Source organism: Anomalospiza imberbis, chromosome 3, assembly GCF_031753505.1.
Source record: "Anomalospiza imberbis isolate Cuckoo-Finch-1a 21T00152 chromosome 3, ASM3175350v1, whole genome shotgun sequence".
In the NCBI taxonomy this organism is placed as follows: Eukaryota; Metazoa; Chordata; class Aves; order Passeriformes; family Viduidae; genus Anomalospiza; species Anomalospiza imberbis.
The window spans coordinates 27,298,382-27,320,866 of NC_089683.1; the positions used below are offsets into that span (position 1 = coordinate 27,298,382).

The 22,485-nt window shown below is 33.8% G+C and overlaps 1 protein-coding gene across 1 annotated transcript in view; it reads right to left on the reverse strand.

The window, feature by feature from the left end:
* The window catches only part of EYS (eyes shut homolog), an 809,794-nt gene that overhangs the window by 540,128 nt on the left and 247,181 nt on the right, over positions 1 to 22,485 (reverse strand). The gene's annotated exons all lie outside the window — the stretch shown is intronic.

Consider the following 22,485-nt stretch of genomic DNA (forward strand, 5'->3'; position numbering starts at 1 on the left):
GTACAAATATACTGAGGCATAGCAAAGATGTGCTGTGCAAGTCAGGCCTCAGGATATGTAAAATGCACAGCTCAGTTATGGTGCATAAGGCTGTTGGGTTTGTTTCTAAATGACAGAAGGTGTACATCATTAAAACAAAAATCTGAAGAATAATTAAACTTGCATAAGGAAAGAACAGCTCAGTTTTTTCATTTCTTACAGGTACTTTGAGACACTGTACAGGGCACAAGTGCTGCAGCACCAGCAGTGGGGGCTGCAAGGGGGTCCTGTCAGGAGAGGAACACAGGGATAGAAAATGTTTAGTTGATCTACAAAACAAAAAACATATTAATTTAGCTTTCATTGTAGGGAAACAGGGCAGAGTTACCCACTTGCCCTTAAGTTATATGTGCTAGATGAAGACAAGATGAATTGGTATTTTCATAAATAGCAACTAAAAGTGCAAGATTTAATCTGAAGTATAATGAAGAATTATTTTAAAGGGCATATAATGTGAATCAATACCTATATGTTTTAACTTGTTTTGATGATACTCAATGTCAAAGAAGCTTTTGGGGGCAGGGGGAGTTAGAAAACTACTGACATTAATTAAATTAGCTCATACTTCATACACTTAACATGCAAAATTCAGATACGAAGAAAATAAGTATAAAAAGCTGTTTTGCATGTGAGTGTATTAAAAAACTGCAGGAAACATTCCTTTTGCCAGTGGTTCAGAGCATTATGACCTTTATAAAAAAAAAAGTGGTTAGGCATAGCTTACAACCTACTTTAATTTAGTTGTTGCAGATTATTTTAAGTTTTAACAAGTTAGAATTGTTTTCTAGAAGTTATGTTCTTTTGAAAATGTTAGCTTCTAACACCTATAACTGAGAACTAGCTACCTAGTTGGAAATTAATTGAGATTGGAAACTTAACTATCTGAAATCTGGCCTATAATGTTTGTTGGTTTTTTTTTTTTTTTTCATTATAATTAACAAATTAACAAGTACAGAAAGACAGAGAACAGCACATCATTCTTAAAATGGGAAAAAAACCCTTTTTTAAGCTGGTTTTTTTTTTTAACCTTCATGCCTGTTCGTAAATTATTTTTTGAAAGCAATACCTTGTAGAGAGGTTCTTAAAGTTCTTAAAGGAGCTACTGGGAAGCATATTAGGTCATTTTTGAAATAAATTCTTAGCATTTTTATAGGTCTTGCTGATAGTGTTAAAATGTTTTAGGAACTACTGCTGCCACTTCAGGATCAGAAAAATGCCCACATTTTGAGTCTACCATGTGAAACAGTATGAAATCTGAAGAGTGACTCAAGCTCCCAGCTCTCAGCATGTCTGGCAGTGATGCTGCAACAACTCCCTGTGACGAGTTGTGGCCAGGTCACCCTTTCTTGGGAGCAATGGAAATATCCAGCAGTTGCACCTGACATTCTGAGGATTTGTGTTACAGCAGGAATAGCAGTCAAGGGGAAATATCATAGGGACAAATACAGATCTGTAGGTATCAGAAGGTGATTTATAAAGTTTTTCATTACATAGTTTACTTCATTGATGTTTTATAAACTTATGGATTAGAAGGGAAGAAATTAAAGGCATAAAGAGAATCTGCTTTTAATAGAATTTGGTGCATACGGTGTGAATTATCCACTCTGAAAGAGCTGAAAGGAAAATATATTGATAGACTTTTATTCCTTCTTGGCACATTTTTAGCAGAAAATGTCCTGCAGGCAGAAAATAATTTAAATGTAGTCTGTATTTTTCTTAAGTTGCTTTGCTGAGATATAATTATTCATATATATAATATAATAAATACAATTAATATAATATAATATAATATAATATAATATAATATAAATATATATTTTTTGATTGTGTTTATTTCTTGCTGATCAATATACCAACAAATGTCACTTTTTTCACAAACTAACTCACTTCATAGGCTGAAAGACCATGAGGGGAAAAAAAACTTCATTTGTATTATTTTTAAATCAAGAATGAGTTGAGGAATGCTTTTAACTACATTATAATCCATGTATTCATACTTAATTACTTGTGATATAATAATATTAATTTAGACAACAAAATAGAAGAAATTAGTCAATTAAAATATAAATATTTCTGCATTTTTAATATGATACAAGTTAATCAGTTCCATACATTTGAAAATATGAAAATAAATTTCTCTGTATGAGTGCTCCAAACCTTTGTGCTCTACCCTCTTATCTCATAGGATGACTTTGGCAGAGCCAACACAGTACGCTATGAACCAGGAAAAAATTCCATTCCTTCATCCATCCAGCTCCTCTCTCCATTAACCAATGATAAATTATATCAGAGAGATGCTTACTCCTGAATAAATATTTCCATACAGTCAAATGAAAAGGCATGTGTCCCATATATAAATCCTTTCAAACAGTTGAGAAAACATTTATGGGAATATTTTATGTAAAAATGTATTGATATTATTTGTGGTTTAATCTAGAGTGCCCCTTAAAAATAATATAAAATTCTATTATGTACATATAATATACATGTATAGAACAGTATTATACTATTCTATTGAGTACTGTATCATGTCATATCACATCATAAGTAATTTGAAGTTTATCATAAGTAATAGTGGGTTTATATTCATATAAAAAGTAGGTAAACAAATTATGATCTCCAAAAATATTTTATTGCCTGCACTGAGTGGCAAATAACTATCATCAGAGCATATAATAGATGATGCAGCTGTTACATGACTTTCCCTACACTGAAAATGCAAGGATAAAACACATCTGAAAGATGAATTAGAAGTGTTAAATTATCTTGTTTCAATTATTGCAAGGAAGGAATTAATAACACAGAGTTTCTGTGGTCAGAACTGGAAAAACTTATCATTATTTACTAAGGATATAATTTTATTATTTTTTGTCAGCACTCACGCTGCAGTAAATATTTTCAGCTCTCAAGCTTTATAGCTCTTTATTTGGACTTCCTCCTCAGGTGAGGATGAGATCTACATTTCCACTGGCACTAGTCATAGTTTCCCTATCTAATATAAATGTAAGATAAAACATAAGCACTCAAGAAAAGTCATAAGATTCACTGTGAAGTTGCTATTGTGAATGCAACATTGTTTGCAGGACTCTTTTACATATATGAAGTTGTTTCAAATATAGAGTAATTTTCATAGAGTTGTAGACATTATCTTAAAATAGATATGCAGTTAACTGACTCATAAACATATTTCATATGTAAAAGCCTCAACGTTATTTTCTTTCCTGTCGCCTAATATTAAGGAATAAATCATATATAAAGAAAAATATTTTTGTGTGTCATAATTCTAGAATCTCTAAGTCAAATGTAAAAAATCATCTGTTTCATTAGAAATATGAAATAAATATAAGTTTCTAGTATTTGATACCTGAGAATGATTCCACATTTTCATTCTTAGCAGAAAGTTCTCAATGAAAGAAAAGGGAATCTGCATTATGAATATGTCAGAAAAGTGGGACACATCCTCCCTGGATGCTTAAATCTACTAGATCTAATCCTTATTCATTAATGGCAAGAAATCTTTGCAATTAAGTTTTATTTTTAATAATACATATGTTTGTAAAAATGAAAGAACATATGTCTAGCTTTTGTATGGATCTATTAGCTTCTGCTAAATTTTACCAATACAAATGTGGTCTAGGATAATTTAGGGGTTTGAATGCAGACACTCTACCTCAAAGTAATAATTTTACATAGTGGTAATACTCCTAGACATTTTTCAAGGATGAAATCATAAAACTGAAATATATTTTATGTTTCAATCTTTAAAGTCTCAACTCTTAAAAAGTCAAGTTAAGCCGGTTACTAAAGTAAATTATATGTGAAACTCTTGCACACAGGTTATGCATTGAAAAATAAGACACATTGGGAAACTGAACTGTCTACACCTCAAGTAATGATGTGTGAACTCTACTTGTTGAGATCACATTTTTTTATGTCTTTGTTCCAAAGGAAGATCATTACTTTATTAAAAACCTTCTTGGAGGTTAAACAGCAGCTCAGTCCCTAGAGGTGGTTGGATTTTAGGCAGACAAATGCCACAGAATTTTCTATTTCAAAAGCATATTGGGAAAACATAGGAAGGGTTTCATTAGAGAAAAGCATTGCTTTTTCAAAAAGATGTAAGGAAGATGTGTCTTACAGTGAGAACCTTTTGGACCAGCTTCTCAAGGGACATGGTGGGTTCATCATCACTGGATGTTTTCAAGAGGCAATTGGACAGGGTGCTAGATACTCTCACCTAGGCTCCCTTTCTAATCAAAGGTTGGACAAAGTGATCTTCTGAGATCCCTTTCCAAGTGGGTTGTTCTATGGTTCTATAACAAAATCCAAAGCCTGTAAAACAGACTGGTAGAATGACCAGGGAAATAGAAAGCCTGTCACAGAACAGAGGACTCAGAAATTCTAGTTTGTCTGGTGTAGCAAAATGTAGGCTGAAAAGAGATACGAGGGTTTCTGTTAACTTTGTCAATGAGAAAAATCGCCGAAAAATCGCCGAAAAATCGCCAAAAAATGTGAACAGCTATTTAAGTTAAAGATTAAGTATCACAGGTAAAAAGTAACATTATCAAAACAAATTTAAATTGCAGAGTAGAAAACATTATCAACAAAGAGATTCTACCAGTACACACATTCATTAGAGGTTATTCTAGAAGTACTCATCATTCTCATGAGCTTCTTAAATTTGCATATACAAATTGCGGTAACATTTAAAATTAAAGAAAGATAGGATATAAAATTCCTTGCACAACAAATTTCATAAGATAACATGCTAGCTTTGTATTAAGAACACATATTAGTACCCTGAATGTGATTTTTAAAAATTTGCAAAAAATTAAGTTTACATTTATAATTGAACTATTACTGCACCTAATATTATTATTGATTATGAAGTCTCCTCAATTGCTATCATCCAGCAAAAAAGCAGAGAAAGGAGTTATTACCACTTAATTTAAACTCTTAAATAAGCCTCTAAACAGAAAACACACCCAGTGTTCTGGAATTTAACTGACATGTAGGAATATTGGAGTACATGTATAGAAACAACATAATGTAAGTAAAAAGAAATTGTTCAACTTCAGATTATAATGCATTTACACAGAGAGAAGCAGAAATGGTACAGGAAATCACACTGGCAACAATAATTCTAGCTTTTACACATATTGAAATCTTAATCACTCTTTTAATATGGTTTGTGGGTATATGCATAATAGGCGCATTCAAGTATTAAGAAGGAAAAAATAAAGTCATGCAAGAGATAAAATATAGCAAACTGTTATGCTTTTATGAAATTCCACTGACCTAGATTAATCTAGAAGAGTTAAAGAACAAATCACATCTACCAGATGGTTCTGTGTTCTAAATCTGCATATGGATGATTTGTTTTACATCTGGCCATTCAAGGTTAAGGCATTACTATCTCCATGGGGTGAAGAAGAGGAGGGGGATATCCATAATTTAGTTATCTTGTCTTCTGTAAACCACCCTGCATCTGTAATAGGCTTTATTCTAATATTTTTATTTTTTGAACCTTCAGTTTTCTGAACCTAATATAAAAAAAAAGCAGAAAATTTCAGAACAAGGAGAGAACAGCCACATTAAAATTATCTTGTACAAGTGTCAGAAATATTTGTACAGGAAATAAAGCTTTCTTGATGGACAGTTGAAGACTGCTGCACAAATTTCAATAGGAATTAAGAACAAACATAGAGCAGAGAGTACAGGTATTCCATTATTGAAAAAACCAAACCAAAACAAAACAAAACAACACACCTGTATGATTTTTCCTTGCAGAGAAAAATTAAGACAGACTTGCAGGTGGGAGATACTGGTCAAACAAATCATACAGTGGACCTCAATAGAAAACCTCTGTCCTCTGACAGGATGATTATATAAAAAACTGTGCAAGCTGAGGCTTGCTGATTTTACTTATGCTACAGCAGGAGATCTCCCAAGCTTTTCTTTCAACCTAATTTTCCAATGCCCCATGAAATTTTTGTTTAAAGATGAAAAGCATCAGAGTGGTTTCTTCCATTCCTATTAAAAAAAAAAAAAACAAAAAAAAAAAAAACCAAAAAAACAAAAACTTTCCTCATTTTTCCTTTTTTTGTTCTTTTACCATTAGTATCTGTCTTTTTGAGAGGATGTCATTACAGCAGACAAATTTGTAAAGCCACGTCAAAACCAAGGGCAAAGGAACAGCATCTGGATACCTCCCACAGATAAAAAGCTGCCATGACAGGACAAAGAGCTCTATTTCAAGAAACATGCTAAACATACCTGTTACCACAGGTAGCACAGGGACAGCTATTGTTTCATTTATATCTCTAGGCCTGAGGAATCTCTGCTTACATTTGTGATTTTCAGGACTAACAGATCGAGTGAAAAGAATAGCAAGATTTATAGCTTAAATATAAGGAAAAAGTTATGAATTTGTGGAAGCAGTTGTAAGAAAGTACAACACATTTTTATATAGTAAAAAATTGCCTTGGTGAAAATGTATTAGAGGCAATATAAAAGGATTTAAGATGTTTTTACTTGTCATTCTTTCATTTGGGTTTCTGCTTTTCCTTCTTATAGGGGTTGTTGTGGTTTTTTTTTGTAGAGATGTCTTGCTCTATTTTTCTAACAGATTTTAAACTGACATCAATACAAAATATTCTTGATCAATTCACTGTAAAAGAAATGGAATGGACAAATGGCATTAGAAATAATAATAGTTCATCTTGACTCTAATAACCAGATGGGCATTTTTCAGTCAAAGAGACTAGAATTCTCATGCAAGAAACTGTGACATTCTCATTGCCCAGCAGATGCACAACACGGATGTCATTTTTTCCCCAGATAAGTATCCCAGGGGACATGGAGCATTGTTAATTTCTTTTAAATAATTCAACAGTCCATGAACGAATTCACATAACCTTAGATTCCTACGTCTTTTTAAATTTGCTGTCCTTATAAGCAAATTATCCAGGTCAAAATTTTACACTAGTAAAACCCAAACAGAAGTTTAGGAATAATCTAAAGATTAACCTTAAATCTAAATGATAAATAGATCATACCATTTAGGATTGAGCTAAGTTGAATGTTAATTTTTACCTCTTGCTGCCAAATTCTGCATGAATTCTACCATGTAAAGAAATAATGGAATCTCCCTAATTTTCCATTATTTATAGAGGAAAAGTTGCTGAATATGAATCCCAGTGAAACTGGTTGGATTGACACCCCTGAAATTTGATAACCATTCATCAAAATAGAAATCCTTAGTGTGACTATCAGAGGGGAAAAAGAAAGCTTAAATCATAAATGCTAGCAGACAGCAGATAATTGGGGATTTGGGTGTGGGTAAACATCTCAAGCAGAAGTCTGCAAATTTTATCTTCACTCATTGTGTGGCCTTATTGTAAACTTTGATAATACCATGACCAAATAAAGGTTGCATGTTTTGAATCTAGTTAAAATGCCATGAGAGCATCATCCATTTAATCATATGTTGAGACTGAGAGTACTGGGGAGGGGAGGGCAGTCCAAGCTTTCAGAGGGAGCTGGTGCTGAACAACAGTAGCTTCTGCAAAGATGAAGTGGTGTTGAAGAGAAGAGGGGTGGTGAGAAAGAAGTTGAAGATCTTGACTGGAAGATGCTGGAAGTGTGGCAGGAGCCTGGAGATCAGAGAAGTATGTGTGGGAAAAAAAAAATCCAGGATATGCACGGGGACTGTAGTTGGTAATGCTCAAGACTGATAACTTTGAGCAACAGCTCAGCATGAAGCAGCGTGTCTTTCTGCCTGAGCTTCCCACAAAATCAAACCAATGCAGACGTAGCACTGAAAGCGTGGGTATAAGTGGGATAACCAACTGCAGTAAGAGCTCTTATCTGGATTGTTCTTAAATAAACCCCATTATCCAGATTGATTGTGGACAGTCATTTGCATTGTTTCCCTTGACCATGGCTGGATTAGCACCAAACATGTCATTTTGAATAGGTTCAAATTTTGGCTTTCTTTAACAGAGAATGTTGCTTTACTTATATTGGAAAAGGAGCATACTAGATAATACACTTATCTTTAGCACTCTTAGATGTGTCATTAATATACCAAATATATTTTGTTTGCTAAGTACTCAAAGATAATCCAGCTCATTTTCATACCTTTCTGGTGCAGAAAGATGCTGCTCTCTAGTTGCATGATTAAAATGGGAGCTTTTATTAAATAAAAAAAGATTTGACCTTAGAGCCAAAGAATTTGAATCAGTGTGATTTTTTTTCTCTTAAAGGAGCAGGATAATAAATTTCTTTTCCATCTAGGATTTCAGTGAACTGGTGTGCAACTATGGTCAGGATAAAAAAGAAAAAAAAATTGGAAAATGAATATCCAAAATTTTTTAAAAATTAAGTGTCCTCTGAGAGGAGTTGCAGAGCTGTATTTAATATGAGAAATTAAATAATCATAAGTAAACAATTCCTGTTTAGAGTATATTTAAAACGGCTTGAAAATCAAGACAAGCTAAAGTACAATAAAAAAATATTCTTCAAAAATTCAGTACTGGAGTTGTGAAATATTGATATGATCAATTTGAGACAGCTAAACAAGCAAAGAAAATGGTTAATTGCTATGATCACTTACTATTGAAAAATGTTTTCCCTTTGAATATAAATAAATGAGTAATCTGGTTTTACAGAGCCACTGAGTATGGGCAATGAAGTCGTTATTTTTCACAGCACTCAAGATGTACTGTCACCATTTCCTGAAACAGAGGATTTTAACAATGATGTGACAGTTTAATGCAAGACCATGGAGACCAACCGCTTTCGGTGCTGTTACAAGGTGAGATAACCATGACAAAATGATTTCTGTATGTGTCTATAGGGAGCCCATTATGAGTCTATCATTCTGGCACTGCAGTGTGAAATTATGATGAGGAAAAAAAGAAGTCATTCAAATTTGTACTGCATGACAATGATGCTCCAGCATGAGATAATGATATATAGCAACAGAATTTCAAGCATTTTCCTTCACTCTAGACTGAATAAAACTACTTAATCCCAAAGTTTTTATTTACATGTAGTGCAAAAGAACTGGATATAAAATAAATTATTAGAATTTCAGTTAATCTCTACTAAGTGTAAAAATTCTCATTTTAGGCAGAACCTAGATGTTTCTTTGCAAATTTACCCACAACAGAAATTCACCTTGTACAGATAAAATACACAAACAGACCCACATAACAAGAAATCAACTATTTCTGCCACCATAATCTAAAAAATAGAGTATATTCTCCTCATTTACTCAAATTTCCATTTGCTTTCTCCAAGCCAATTATTCTTACACATCTCCAACTTTAATCTTGCTCTTTCAGGTATACTAATATATCTCTTATGTATATATTTTCTAATATCTCATTATTTGCCCTTTGTCATCAGTGCCTTTCTTAAAAGAACCATTAATTCCTTACTCAAACACTATTTTCTTTTTTCTCATAAATGCATGAGTTACTCTAAGTATGTTTAGTTAACATTATAGGTAGTTAATTTATTATTAGACATATTTTTCTAGAACTTTCAATTAAAAAATGTGCTTCATGCTACTTCTAAATTGTGAATTTTCTTTATCACTCCTCTGTCCTTTTCCATTTTTCTAGAGTTCATTGGAAATTTCACCTCTTTACATAATTCATATTTGGTCAATTTATTTTTTTCTGCTGTCTTCTCTTTAGTGAAATACTAGCCTGAATGTCTTTATTTACTGAACAAAAATGAAGAAAATGGTGAGAAGTCTGTCTGTTCAAGATCAATTTACGCCACATGAAAACCTCATTTACCTTTGTTTCATATATCTTGTGCCAGGTAACAAAGTAACTTTCTGACATTGTCCACAAGGATTCCTGTTTCCGCAATAGCTATGGGAATATGGCAGAAAGCAATGGAGTTTGAAAAGACAATAATTCTGAGTTTTCTTAGCTATGTGGTTAAGAAATTTTTCATTTAAAAAAATGAGCTTAATGCTGGTAAAACCACCAAACAAATGTTGTCTAAAATGCAAGCACTTAAGTACAATGATATCCCGCAGGTATCCTAAACAATGTGACTCATTCAGCCTTTGGAGGGACCTGCTTTGAAAGTTATATTTAATTTCATTTTCCAATATATGTTATATTTTATTATTGAAACTACCTAGTCGGAAAGCATGACATAGTAAATTAAGAAGGAAAGCAAAATAAATAGCTCTCTGGTAGAGTACCAGAGAGAAAAGGATGGCTTGAATGTTAATGTAGATTTGGGATGTGATTGATGAAAGTTAGTGTATTGTTGTCCACACACATCCTACAACTAACTTTAAGTTTAGCATTCTAAGTGAATTTGTAAAAAAATATATATAGTCCATAATGCAAACAAAAACATCTTTGAATTGTAACCAGTTTTGGCCTATCCAAACTGGAAATGGATTTCTATAAGTTGCTTAAAGATATCTGAACATATCCCATACAAGTTTTGAATATAGGCACACTAATAATATGCCTCAATTTAAAAATTAAAAGTAGGTTGAAGCTCATAATATGTCTTAGAAAGACAGTATGTATTTCTTCACAGAAAGGTTATGGGAATCAGCTTATTTCAGAAGCACCATAAGTCACAGAAACACACAGCTGTCAGGAACTACTGAAGTCATTGAATCAGTCATCACCTCTTTTCTCACTCCTGAAAGCTTCTGACTGTGAAAGAAATACTTCCTTTGGAAGAGTTAACATTTTCTTCATAATTCCTTCAGAAATATTTTCAGTACACTGTCATGAAATTAGCACTCGAGACAAAAAAAATCAATTGCAGGGAGAAGGGAGGACAGCAGAATTTAAAGGTCAATAGGCTGGCTAAAATCTTAGATATAGCAACAGCAGAGAATTTATTAGATAAAATGGTGTGTGTTACAGATAATGACCAAAAGTATTTAATTTTTGTAAAAGAACCTGACACAGAAGAAATCTTAAATGCAGTTAATAAATTAAAGTACTTTAATATGTGATCTTTGGTGTTACTTTCTGTAAAATCTGGTAATTCACCCCAGCCTACTTTGTGAGGGGGAAGTCAGCTGTTTAACTGCAATTAGCAGTCAGTGGAAATCGGCACTTATGACCTTAAGGTGGTTTGGGAACTATCACCCTGAAGTCTGAAAAATGAGAAGAGAAGGTTTCATTGAATTATTTTTGATAAAGTAAATTTACGTAGTTAGATGCAGCATTAAGAGCATAGAAAAAAAAAAAAAAAGCAAGGATTAGTTACCAAGGAGCTAGTGCCTATTAGCCACATGCTTTAAAAAAAAAAAAAAAAATTGAGAATTATCACTATGGTGTATTTCAAAGAGAAATGCAACATTCATAAAGCAAATAAAATCTGAGGTCATGTCAGATCTCGACTAATCCCATCCAAAAGGAAGCACAGGAGATCTGCCAGCAGATGATTTATTTATTGAATCTTTTGCACAGGGTTTGGTCCATATTCAAATTCACTTCCTATCACTGCTCTTCTTACCACCTATGTGAGAAGAGTCAGTGTGTTATACAAATAAAGTAGAAAAGCACTGTATGAGAGCTGGAGATCTGCTTCAGTTCCTTTGTACTTCCATAGTCTAACAGGATGTAAGAATTTAGCTTTGTTTAACAAGGACTTAAACCAAATCCCTTACATCCATTTTGCTGATTTCCATAAGCATTGGTTTAGGCATAAAGTTTATATTTCTGATTCCTATTTTTTTATTCAAAGAGGGTGTACTTCAACCTACGTTTCAGACATATATTTCAATAACCTTTTCTTGTGGGTGACAAAGTTCTGCCCCTCTACCTGACATTTATTTCCCATAACTCTGCTCAAGTGTTAACCACCAGTAGCAGTTGTGATGGGTGCACCACACTCACAGTGTATGTGAGGGAAACAGATAACAGCACAACACCCAAGAGCCAATCTGAGGCCCCTCTTGTTACCCAAAAATAACACTGGTCAAGATCTGGCTCAAGCCAAGTGTGACAGAAATTAACCTCTGTGGGTAGCATGAAGGTATGGCTATAATTCAGTTATCTTCCTCTATAAACATTTGAGCTCTCTTGCATGACAGACAACTGCACAGCAGGATGTTCCCCTTAATAGGGGCACCTCTCAAGGTTACTTCACAAGTTTGAGACACTCGCTGCAACAGATCCTTGGTAAGTGATTTATTGCATACTAAAATTTGAAATTTTAACTGATATAATTGATTGATTGTGAACCTATAAACCTTTATACATAAATATTGAACAAGTTTCAGACTAGCAGAGGATCAGTTGCACCCAAACTCTTCTTTGAGAAGAATTGTAGAATTAAAGGGTGTCGTTCCAGAATCAAAGGGTATATTTCCCTGAAAATTTTGTCTGACTTTGTCTATATAATAAACAATACAGCATACCTTTGCCATTGAATCTTGTTAAACCACTGTCATTTTTACTATCAAACATGGTTAAATTGCTGGTTTGCATCAATAAACATATTTTTACTTCTCTCTTATGAGTGAAGCCACTCCATCTGTGACACTGTCATACCAGGTTTTGTATAAAGGGGTTTTTGTATCTACTGAAACAAAACAGAAGACACTACTATTTTTAGTAAACTTTTTTTTCAAAAGCTGTATTTTTGTCTTCAAAGACAAAATTTATTTCTAGGAAATCAAATCTAGATGCCCATTTCTAAGTGTTCCTACCAAAAACTTGAGAGAAGTTGTGACTAGAAAATGCTGCTTTGTCCTTCTCAGTAATTCATTCCATCAACAAGTGCTTACACAGTAACTGACGAAGAATATACTGTTAGCTTAAATTGCTCTTGAACAGGTGTTCAAAATTGTGTTTGAATAGGTGATATTTATTTACTTAGAAATTATCAACACAGATGCTCTCACCCACCGTGCACATTCTTTCTTTTCTGCAATGATTTAATGGTTTCTTGTACAGAAGTAGTCCAAGACAATTAAAAAGCTAATAAATAGTCACAGTGGAGGGTAAATTGCCTTTCTTGCTCTCAAGAAGCGTGTGTGCAGCTATAAGACAAGATGTTGTCAGTCTGTTAAAATCTCAGCATAATCTTTCCTTATCAGATGTTTATAGCAGAGCACACCTCAACTTAGTAGAAGTACTGAAGGTCATTCTTCCATGTAGTGTCATGTCTTGAGAGCATAAGCAAAACAGTATTGTGACACTACAAATGCAAGTAATAACCTTAGAAATCTATTACTTTAGAATTGACTGAGAGATCACTTTTAATTCTTCTAAGTTAAATTACAAAGACCTACAACTAAGATTAATATTAAATTAGTAATAAGATAATAACTTAGTGAAAATAATAAAATACTGAAAAGGAAAATGTTTTAGATATGAACATGCTACAAAATTATCTTAAATGCATGCAAACTTATTTTTCCCTATAATTTTTAAAGCATTTGTAAAAAATAATGTGAAACTCAAGAGGAAAGACTAATTTTTACTTTTACCTTAGGAATTAATCCTGTTTATACAATAATCATGAAATATTGACTATTTCCTTAGCGTTACAGATAACATTAAATGACAAGTATTCAATTTGCTGCCTTTTATAGTCCAGGAAGACATGGAATCCTCATTAAAGGTTATGAAAATAATTACCTGAGTCACTCCTGATAATTAATACTAGAATTAGAATAACACAAAATCTTTAGAAGTTTGAAGGGAAGAGATATACATTTTACTGCTACACTGAAAGTCCCAATAAGAGGGTTCTAGAGAAATTGATATTTGTTACCTTGGCAGTATTTCCAGAAAACAATTAGAGCAAGATTCGGAGAGAACTTAGAGACAAATTGAAGGACAACAACATAATTGAAAAAAAAAATCATTATTTTTAGGAAAATAAGCAATATCAAATAAAATTGGCATTTATGGCATCATCACAAGTACAGTTAAGAGAAAGCATAGTAACACAAAATCATCTTGGAATTATAAATGATCAGTATTACAAGGGACCTTAGTTCCAACACCCCTGTAATGGATATTTTCCAGCAGAAATATGTTTGTATTTTTTGTTTGCTTGTTTTTTTTTTTTTAACCTTGGGATCATAAAATATTCTGGAAAACACTTCAATGCTATCCAGAGTATGGGGTCCCAAGATTTACTGAAATTAAAATTAGTTTACTGAGACACAAGTGATTTTGACTGCAGAACTTCTGCGCAGCAGAAATTTTTTAGTCAGATATAGAAGAAGTTTTTTCTTGGTCTGAAGATATTATGTATTTTAATAGTAAAAAAAAAAAATAGTTATTAGCTAAATTTGCACTTGGAAGTAGGCTGGAAGGGAATAGTCATTGATGTAGACATACAGCTCAAAAAATTCCATGGATTTGTAAGATGAGTGTCTGAACAAACAGTTCCAAAATCAAATCCTTAAACTAAGAAAGTAGGCCACTTTCAGGTATGGTTTAAAACATAGTTCAGAGATAGCTACAAAGAGCTTATGTATAAAAAAAATACAATGTTATATGTAGGATGTCAGTGTATGAAGAGAGAGGTTAAATGTGAAAAGGAAGGCACTAGTGAGACAATTATAGCAATCCTCTAACCCAGTGCTCTGGTTGATATTTTAAAACTTATTTGGGAAGGCTTTGAGTCTTCTGAATTTTTCCCTGCAAAGACAATCTTAAGATCCACAGTCAGTCTAATCGGAACAATTTAAAATATTTCATTCAAAGCAAAGATGAAAAAGCCTCAAGCAGCAAACCTCTTATCATGTATACTTTTTACCCATTCCAGTAGTCGGAATAGCTTTTGATTGTTACTGATTCTGTTTACTTTTAGCTGTTTATTTCTAAGATGTAAATTTGTAGTTCTGCCTTCCAGCCAAGCAGCAGTTCTTGCTAGGACTCACAAAAGAGGCAGTAACAGTAAGCTGTATATTTTTCTTCAAGTTTAAATGAAATCTGCATAAAATTCCATTATAGTTAATCTTAATTCATGGGAGTATGGAGGACAAAAATATTAATTAAATATGTCCACATGTGTAATGAAAACAGGCTTCTCAAATTATTTAAAGGGAATCAGAAGACATATTGAATTATCCTTTGTTTGTTTATAATTTTTATTAATGTGATCCATTGACTCAACCTGACCTTATAAAATGAGCATGCATCTGAGATGTGAATTTTTTACAGAAATACACCTTTATTGTTACATTTCTCTGAAATACAGAGAGACACATTTTCTAATGACAGTATTTTGGGCCTGAATCCAAGAAAGCACTTAAGTAGGGGTACAATTTAGGAGTGTGAGGAATGGTATTGATTTTAGACGAGGCACTTATATAATTAGAGTTATTTGGATGATAAAAAATTCTACTGGACTTGAAGCCCAATGACATGGCATAAAATTCACCTTTATGCAGAAATTCATAGTCAACAGAATGAAAATAATCTCATAAATATTTCAAAATAAGGACTCCATTGTGAGTTTAAACTCAAACTTTTTATTTCTGGAAAGAGAACACCAGTCAAGCTGTAATATAAATCACATGGACAAAGAGGGATGTGGCTGAGTAGCATTGCTTTTTGTTTAAAATAACCTGAATTATTTCCCCCACAGTCATCTTTCAAGCAGGCCACTCCCAGGGTAAACCCAATAGTCCACACCAATGAACTTTTAGAAGACACTGAAGAGTACAGGAAACTGATTTATTACATTTGAAAGTGGGAGACTTCTTATGTTGTGTTCTGGGAAGAGACTGTGGTTGAGTGGGTAGGTTGCACACTAGAAATACAGATATTGGTGCCCTTAGGAGGGTGCTTATGGAGCTTCTCAGATTTGGTGAGGCAGCAGCACAATGTCTCAGATTTCTATGAAAGAGATACAGCATGTCACTGAAAAATGGGGCCAGAAATCCCCGTGTGCCCCCAAAGACTGGAAGGGAGGATATCCTGTCAGACTGTGCAGAAGAGCAAGACAAAGGATTAGCAGCAGAGTGGTCTGGAGCAGGAGCTGGTTGTTCGAACCTTGCTGACTCTGTGTAGGATTTGCTTCATCCTTGTGTTGGATAGCATAATCAGTTCACCATTTCTCATAATCTAATATTCATTCCAATTCAAAGCGGGGCATAAAGCTATAGCATGGGCATTACAGCAATTTGCTGTCATTAGACATTACTGAAGAGAGGTGAGAGGCATCTGTGTCTGAGGTGTCTACATCTCTGTATTAAAAGTGTATCTTTTGATCTGTTTTTAGCATACATTATTAATGGCATTAATTTAGAATACAATAGCATTTTAGCACATGCCTTCTTATAGTACTTCAGTATACATCTGTAGAATTTACTCAACAAGCTTCTCTATGAGATTACCAGAAAACCTAGATTATTGGGTTTTTACCCAATCTGATTCAACCTCAAATGCCTCCAGATTTTTTTTTCTGTTCATATAGATACTTGCAGAATGCTTTATGAAGTCAAGCAATTGAGAAAGCAGTTTCCTATGGCAGACTCATTTAAAGATAAAACATGTTTTGCAATTCAGTAAATAAATTCTTCTGATATTTTTTTTATTATTGTCATTATAACTAATTAACATAATTGCATAATTCATTATATGAGAAAATTGATCAGCACTACTTCTTTGAACTATTATTTAACACATCTATAGCTCTAGATTGCAGAAATAACTACACTGGCACTAAAGTGTATTTACTCTCATCTAGTCTATATGCATTTTTTTAATGAGTCTAGAACTGGTCTAGAGCTGAACATAAATATCTATATTTATTTTTGGAATTTAGCCATTTCGTGCCTTAATTTTTGGATCTTTTTATTTAATATTTTGGTGTTAGGAAAATTATTTGAAATACTTTTCATGAAGTTCTACTCGAAATACATTATCAATCAAGGATTGACTACAATCCATTCACTCTTCCTTTGTTCTTCTTTTTTTTCAGTTTTGCACCATGACTTGTATTTCTGTTGTTTTGTTTTTTTTTTTAATATCTGCCAAAACTGAGGAAGTATTTATAAAATTCTTCCAGGCAGTTTTCACATCCAAAGCAACAATCTTGTTCATGTGATATTTTTAGGTTTTGTGCATATTTAACCTTTCTCTCTCTTACAATATTGTTTTTAAATTATTAGTTAATCATTATACCAATTCCAGTTTGTTCAGATGTTTAAATTAATTTCCCAAAGTGAAAGTGATATATTAGGAAGAAATTCTTTACTGCAAGGGTGGTGGGGTACTGGAAGAGGTTGCCCAAAGAAGTTATATATGCCCCATACCTGTCAGTGTTCAAGGCCAGGTTGGATGGGGCATTGAGCAACCTGGTCTAGTAGAAGGTGTCTGTGCCCATGGCAGGTGGTTTGAATTAAATGGTCTTTAAGATTCCTTCTAACCCAAGCCAATCTCTGATTCTACGGTTCTGTATGTACAGATGGCCTCCACAAATAGAGCAGTACTAGTATCTTAGAACTCACACAGACAAGACAGACAAAAGAGAGAAATAGAAACAGGAACACAAAAAAACAAACCTAATTTCTCATATCTTGAGAAGATTTGAAAAGTCAGTCCAAGATTCACCTACATTATTCATAGCTTTGACAGTGTTAGTTCTTGTTTATACAAATGAGAAAAGAAATGAGAAATGCAGTACAATGGCCACAGAGAGAAAAGAGGAATCTGAAAGCCAATAGGTTGCCCTGCAGCTCATTAACCACTGATGAAAATGTTGCAGCTGAATGTCTCTGTAAGATGCATAAACTAAAGAGAGGAAGAAAAACCAGTTTGCAATTTCTGTAACCTGAAAATGAAGAAGAAATAGTTCAAATATTGTTCTCCATGTCAGAGTCTTCAGAAAGGCAATATTCAATACCTAGCCATTTGCAACCAGACTCTGAACTAGAGGTCACTCATAGCTTTATGCAAGTGCCAATATAAACAGTGCCCAGCAAAAATCAGTGTTTATCAATAGTGTGTATATCATAATATATATGTATATATCATATATATATGTGTGTGTATATATATTTGTATACATGTATACATCATAATGTATAACAATCGGGTTTTATTTAAAGAAAAAAAGAAGTGTAGGACATATGTTGCTGTGGCTATATGCTATTAAACAAGGAATTAATTATCTACAGGGTCAGATTTTTTAAAGATTTTACAGCATGTAAGCATTACAGAGTCTGTAGCATAGTTGAACCATGTGATGGATTGCAATGTTTGATTTAGGGAACAGAGTCCTCAGTTGTATCAGAACAGCTATAAAATTAGGATTGTTGCTATTTGGTAACATGTCTTATAAAGACAGATATATAAATCTTGGTCTGATTCCATGAATATCCGCAAATAAACAGTCTGTTACCACATGTGACTAGCATACATCTTTCCAGTTATGCTGATAATTCATTTTAGTCTATTATTATGTCTAAACAATAAGCAGTTTGACATGACCAGAACAAATCTATCAAACAAAGGCAAAAAGGAGTAAGGTCCAACCATCTCAAGAGTTTAGGTAACTGAAAAGATTTTCTGTCAGAGTCCAGGACATCCCTCTGGCTGCCCTGGCTGTCTCGAGACCCTGGCATGAAGTCAAAAACATCTGTGGCTTCTATTTTAGCCTGTGGAAAAAGCTGTCAATTTTGTATGAGGAATTACAAATCACAAGGGTTTTAGTAGTGTGATATTTGAACTAACACAGGGTGGAAAAGTAGAATTTTGGGAGTTTTAGAATGGGGTTCAAGGGGGTACAAGATGGAGGAATTTGAGCGTGTCCTAGCCTTCTTCTCCTTCGTCTTGTCCTCCATGTCTTCGTGTGATGGAGACACTTTTCTATTGGTTTAAGGTAGAGATTCACAGTCTAATATGGGTGATGGGAATTGGTAATAAATTATAAACATAGTATACGTAACTTTTGATATAAAAGGTAAACACTGCCCGGCAGGGCAGAGCAGAATGCCATGGCCTACTTGCTAGCCAGAGCTCAGCAGGTCAGAGGAAGAATGTTTATAGATAAGAATAAATAAGCAACCTTGAAAACATAACCAGACACATTCCAAGCTCCTTCTTTGGCTGCTTCGGGCTAGGGAGAAAAGACTCTTTACAATTTTGGGGTCACCCTGACCTTCTGAACCCCGAGAAATTGACAAGTTTCTAACCTGAAGCATATAAAACAAGGAAGAAATTAATCAGATTTTTGACATATTTGTTTTTATTGTCTGTGCAAGAAAACTGACAAAATTACCCTGTCTGACAATTCCAGTGCCAGCTGGCTTGTGAATGCCAGCTAGATGGCTGTTCTCCAGGAAAACAACAGCTCCAGCCTGGACAGAAGTGGATGCTGTGGGTAAGCTGGCTGGCATTGGGGTCCTTTAGGCTGCTCTCCAAGGACTTGAGCCCACTGAAGTCAATAGGATTTTCTTTTTTGTTTTAAATTGGCTTTTGGCTCACATCTTAACTTCCCCAAGCCAGAGTCTCCATAGTGAAGACTTGCTAGTCTAACAGATAGCCAAAGCTCAGCATGATGACACAGTACTTCATTGGGAGGTATTTGTTAAGCTTTGTACAATAAGGACAGTTTTCAACTCAAATTTCTCCACATTATAATTAAAATAGCTATAACCGTGCATAAAATCATCTGTCACACTATCAGATATTTCCATAATTAAATGTTAGAAGATGACTTGTCCAACCACAACTGCTAGGCTTTTAACATTTTCCACACATTTTCATATTTATGACATTTTCTGTGAAAACTTGTCCTAAGTCATTAGGCAGAATCCAGTGAAAACTAAATAATATATAGGGAAATTAGCAATAAATTAATAATGACATCAGAATAAAAGGACTTGTTATAGAAAGAACTGGACTATTCTTTATTCATAAAACATGCTGAAAGGATCATTATTTGTGGTTGCATGTAAGTTCTCAAGAATACTTACACAGATTTAAATTTGCTAGTGTTTGCTAGAATATTAAGTATGTGGAGCAAATGACACTTTGACACCCTTTTAATGACTATTTTTGCAAGATACGTGCCTTAAAAATCAAAATAGAAACAACATAAGGTTTTCTACAATGACATATCTTATCTGATATACCTTATAGATATTTTATGTTTAAGCAAATACTTTCTTCATTTTTAGTAGTTCAAGTATTTTAGTGTCTTCTCTATGAGTGTCAACAGAAATTCATCTTAATTCCTCCTGACAGCTCAGTAGCAGATAAGAATCTAGAATAATCACAGCTTTTGTGTTTTAAGGCATTGTTCTGTATTCCCTGTTCACATTCCAGGCTATTTAGGTCCCCATTGTGGGATGACAGTAAAAACAGTTAATTACTTTGCAATAAATTCTTTTTTCCTCATTTAATTTTATTTCTACACTGAATGTGCTTAATCAAGAGTGAAAAGCATTTTGTGAAGAGTTTTATATTAGAAAATCAAAAATATCCAGCAAATTAACTGCAAAGCAGGCTGTTCCAGTTGCATGTAAGAGTAAAAGTATGCGCATTTAAAGCTAAAATGGAAAGAACACAATGAAAAGAAAAATCTATGACTATTTACCTTCAATGGGTACTAGGAGGATGTGTCTTTATTTAATTGTTTGTATGAGGAAAGATAATAGATGATTGCAGTATGGATATGCAGGCTGTCAGATTTGCTTCAAGCCAAATACATATAATAAATGCACTGAAACTTTATTTATGGATGTTGTTGATCTGACAGTAAATCAGTTAGTGTTAAAATACACTAAATGTCTCTAGTATGCTGCATTTAAAAATGTGTGACAAATTATGTAAACCATATGACTAGTGACTTCTCTACAGTAATTATTTAGCACATAAGATACAAGGCTTTCAAACTTTTAATGCTTAGGACTAATAATATTTATTTAATGGGCAATAGAACCAAACATTATTATCAATTAATTAAAGATAAGTATTCTAGAAAACCCTTCACTGCTGAAAGTCAATGGATCTCTTTTTTTGGTAATGTTCTTCTGCCTATTTCAAACAGATGTCTTTTGATTTGTTTTACTTCTAATTGCATTTAAGTTCTTACATTGCTCTAATCAAATTATTAGCATTGTGCTAATTATCAACATGTATTTTATTTTGATGCTGTTATTATAACTAGAAACTATAAAATCGGTGTATATGTCTTTCACCAACGCAAATGGGAAAATCTACATTTGAGTAACAGGCCTGATCTGAATTTAAAGTCAACTGGGGGCTCTTGTATAATGCCAAATGCCTTGTACATCTGAGTAGGCTCTGCAACAGAATAGAATTTAACGAAAGTGATCAGCCATGAACAAATCCCAAGAGCATGTGTGAGAAGTATCACTAATTTAGAAGGGCTTTTCTGGGGTAAAGGGCTGTCAAAGGTCATCATGGTGTAAACAGGAACTAATCTGCTGCTATCAGGAGGTAATAAAATTGCACCTTTGTCAAAATTATGACAAGTATTTTGCTGTGGCATAAATTATTTGACAAATTACAAACTATGCAAGTTAGATTTATTAGTCATGCTCAGCAATTTAGAGTAGTGTGGTGACCCTTTATCCCTGCCCTGCTGACATCAATTTGTGCCTAGGTCTCAGGATGGGAACCTGTCTTTGCTCCTGATGGGTACACTTTCCTTACACAATGCATCTAGATGAGGTACAATGGCCATTAACTTGTCAGCATCTAACTGGAAGAGATGGCTTCAAACATGACGGGCTGAAAAAACCTGTCTGTGCTCACTTATGCTGGGATAAATTATCTGGAATTTCACTAATGTCAACCTACAATTCCGAATGAGAAGTATAAATCTCACTCTTTACAGGTTATGTCTCTGCAGATTGTCCAGATCTGTTTGTTGTTACATAAAGAAAATATTCATAAGGTAGAAATCAGTTCTACCTTGCTGATCATAACAAAGGGCTAGTAGAAAACATACTGCATTTTCACCAACACCTGTTAAGTTAGGGGAAGAAAAACCAGGACTCCTATATTCCTTGCCCATCCTTTTGCTGTAATACAGGAAAAAAAAATGAAAATAAAAGAGGAACTATTCAAAAAATGCCAGTCAGTGTTCCTCTCAACTCTTCTGTTTTGCTTAGTTCTGTTCCAGCCTTTGGGGTCAGATCATACCAAAAGTGAGGGCTCGGGCTGAGACCATCTCTGTGTTCAGCAGCCCAAGTTGACTAAACAGGGCTATCTGAACTTTCTCCCTTTCTGCTTTCCTACTTCATACTATGTAGCAGTGTGTGGGAAGGTGGACTGAACAGAGTGAGGAAAAACTTCCACAAAAGACAATATAATGGGCAGTCTCTGGACCACCTTAATGCAATAGTGATTGAGACAGCAAGGATCCTTCCTCATGGATATAGAAGATTTTTTTTTTTTTTTAAGGATTGTTGAATAATGGGCAAGGTTTTAGATTGGGAAG